At 37.6% G+C, this 3,462-nt stretch overlaps 1 long non-coding RNA gene across 1 annotated transcript; it reads right to left on the bottom strand.

Annotated features, from left to right (window-relative positions):
- On the bottom strand, positions 924–1,165 carry LOC110267404. Its single transcript, XR_002354966.1, has 2 exons — positions 1,133–1,165; positions 924–1,011 (listed from the first exon to the last, which is right to left on the bottom strand). It is a non-coding gene; the product is annotated as an uncharacterized LOC110267404 (long non-coding RNA).

The raw sequence follows: 3,462 nt of genomic DNA, 5'->3' as shown, positions 1-3,462 counted from the left end.
CTCACATAATCCAACAATCCAATTTTCATCTCATCAATTCTTAACTACATTCACAAGTCATAAAATCCTTTCAAATTAAACTCAATCAATTCTCCATCCGTTTATCAGCAACTATCATAATAGATTCTCAATAATTATCTCATCATAATTCAGTTTAAGAACTAATGTCCTTTCATCAATTAAAATCAGAATTTCACCCAGTCATCATTTTTTTTAAAAGTAAACCAGTCTAACTTTAAGCACTCATAACTAATTTCCCAAAACCAATCTTCAATCAGTCACTAACCAAATCCTCTACCGTTATAATATATCAAATAACCAGCACATCATTCAATTCAATATAAGTCCATCAAAGATCAGAATTTCAGTCAATTTGCAACCATCAAGCAAACCAGCCTATGGCAACCAACTCAACATAATCAAATAACAGGATTCTCAGTAATTCCAACAATCAGAAAATCGATAATAGTTACAGCCTCAAATCAAAATCAATATTACCAGTTAATCATTCACCGCAACAAAACCAATCACAATTCAAACTCAATTCATCAATCATTAACATGTCATTTTTTCTTTTTAATAATTAACTCAACATATCCTAATTTAGTAAATAACACCAGTTTAATCACCGTTCACAACCATATTTAATTCGAATCATAACTCAGAAAAATCACAATAGCTATCCATTCTCAAACACATTTCAAGTCATTCTTGTCAATTAAGAAATTCTTAACTATTATTAACCATTTGCACTTATCCAAATAACTTTGTAGGCATTCTAAATTAAAAACGTTTAACTTTAAAAATAAAATTCCCTACCTCGATTAGCCGAAATTCAATATTCAAACGCAACAAAGCCTTCTTTTATTTTTAATTCGCAGTGGCAACAACCTTGAACCGAACTAATAGCAGCGGCATTTCTGATCACTTCTCAGCAGCAGCAGTGGCACGAACTAATCGATTCAGAACCAGAATAGTACTCTTGACAAGAACCAACGACCTCGGTGGCATCTGTGGCGGTGTGGAGTAACTTAAAGTGACAATTTTGTTTAATACAAACAGTCTTAATGACAGGCTTCACAATAGAGACAAATTGGGCGACAAGGAAGAATCAAAACAGGGTGAAGCTTACCAAAATAGTAGTGGTTCTAATGGTGGTTTCCTAGGCAGCTCGAATGTTGGTTCCCGATGGCAGAGGCCTCCGGCAACATGCAGAATTCAGAGGCAGAGGCAGAAAAGGAGATAAAGATGAGTTGTGACATGGATAAATTGCTTCAGAATCAGAACAGTATCCTCGGCAAGCTCTAACAACCTTCTCGGCGATAGCTACAGCGGCGTGGTGGTTCGGCGACGGCGCTACAGTCCTTGTCGAGCTTTGGCGTTATCAATGGTGATACCTCTCAGTACCATCGCGTTCTGTTCGGCGATGGCTAAGCCTCCTTCCCAGCGATGGTGTTCGGGCTCCCTTCCTCAGAGGCGGCTCTGATGGCAATAGCAAGGCAGAGCAACGGTGGTAAACCCTAGTGGCAGCAGCGATGGTCAGCGACGCTCCTTGGGTGACTACGCGTGCGATGGGTCCAACGCCGGTGGGGTTAGCCGAGACGACGGCGACCGTAGTGGCTCAACAACCCCTCGGGAGCTCCGTCTCCTTTCTCGCGCGATGACGGCAATCGCTCAGTGGAGGCGACGGCGCAGGCGAGACGCGGCAAGAGTTACGTAAGAAATCAGATTCATAGGCAAGCAAAGGTATACAAGAATGACAAGGTATGGTTGGGAAACAATCAAATCACATTCTAAGGAGAAAATTCAAACTAGAGAATTCCAATGAAAGCAACGAAGAAAAAACTTGGCATGACTTCGCATGGTACGAATAAAGATTATACGTCGAATCGAAGCTAACTTCATAAATTCTAATGCTCCCAAACCCCGTAAATCGCTTTACCTATTTTTTCTATTTCGTCTATGATAACCTATTAGTGTTCCCATATACATAAATCATTAGTATTAAGTTGGCTAGACCTAATACCATGAGGTATGCAATGGTAAATTAACAGCGTTAAATCATCAGACAGTCATGCATATAGAACTCAAACTCTTCTTACCAGAACAAGTCACTAAGCATGACAGACACTCAGAGTATGCAATGAAGCATAGTCAGTCCATTCCCAAGGCTCTAACAGGAACAAACTGCTCTGATACCATTTGCAACGACCCAACTTCCAGAACGTCATGATCGTACTGAAAGTAAGGCGTTACTAACCTGCTTTCCTTTATTAACTATTTACTATTGAGCCTTTAGTTCGATATTGCATTTCAGTTTTAAATAAAAAGCCAGAAAATTTTGTTTTTGATCATCAAAATCATATATCAAACATTTTAAAGTAATAATAATCACATAATTATTAATAATAATATCTGTCATACAAAAGATTTCAAATAAAACTTAGATACAAATCCTATCCCTCTGTATAAAATAAAAACTAAAGCTACAAAGGCGAGAAAATTCTATGAAAGGAACTCAAGTTATAAAATTAACTCATAAATAAGTTCTATAATCGCCCGCAGCTTCAAACGGAGTCTTCAAACCTTTGTCACTAAAAGGGTGGAAGATTTTGGGGTGAGAACAAACCACACGTTCTCAGTAGGGAATGGGAATGCCGTAAAAGTAATGAAATAAAATGCAAATAATTAACATACTCAAGGAAACTATATTTCATCAAACATTTTGGATATACTCTTAGCTTTACTTTAACTAATTGATCACCTCTTTCGAAGACTCTAAACTCAAAACAGATCTCAATGACAAGAGTAATTATATCAATCATTTTTTAGCCACTCAATTAATTCTCAATCACAACGTCAATTATTAATCTCTTTAAAATATTCAGAAACTAAAAGTATAAGCAAGAGATTTAATTAAACATTCAAACAAATCACAACAAGACAACCAGCACAATTACAAAGAAATAAGACAAGCAAACACAATCAAATGCAGATGCGCAAATAAGGATGATGCATGTCTAGCCCTAGTACAGGTATTGAGCTCATCCGTCGGTTTCCACCCGCTCCCGACGTAACCCGAAGCAGCTGAAACGGGTATGGCTTTCCAGTTGGCTATACCCCTGTGTACAGGAAATAAGCCCTCTGCCACCACAGGGTCCAGTGCACACAGAAAATAACACATCTGCCACTGCAGGGATGTATGCTGACACACCTTCTGTATACAGGATAGATTGCATGTTAATAATTGTTTGCATGTATGTTTTGCTTGGTTAAAGTAATGAGTTTCTTTTCAAGACCCTTCTTATAGCATTTCACTAATTTAAATTGAAAATTTCTGTTAAACTTGTTTGAATTTGTATTTGGAACATGAATTATAGCTAAGAACACACAACCTGCGAGACTTGAGCTTAACTACATGGTTACACTATTTAACCATAATATTTTATTCTTGTGTGTTTT

This window comes from Arachis ipaensis, chromosome B10 (assembly GCF_000816755.2).
Source record: "Arachis ipaensis cultivar K30076 chromosome B10, Araip1.1, whole genome shotgun sequence".
In the NCBI taxonomy this organism is placed as follows: domain Eukaryota; kingdom Viridiplantae; phylum Streptophyta; class Magnoliopsida; order Fabales; family Fabaceae; genus Arachis; species Arachis ipaensis.
Note: the sequence above shows the minus strand (reverse complement) of the source record. Positions and strands in the feature narration are given on the sequence as shown.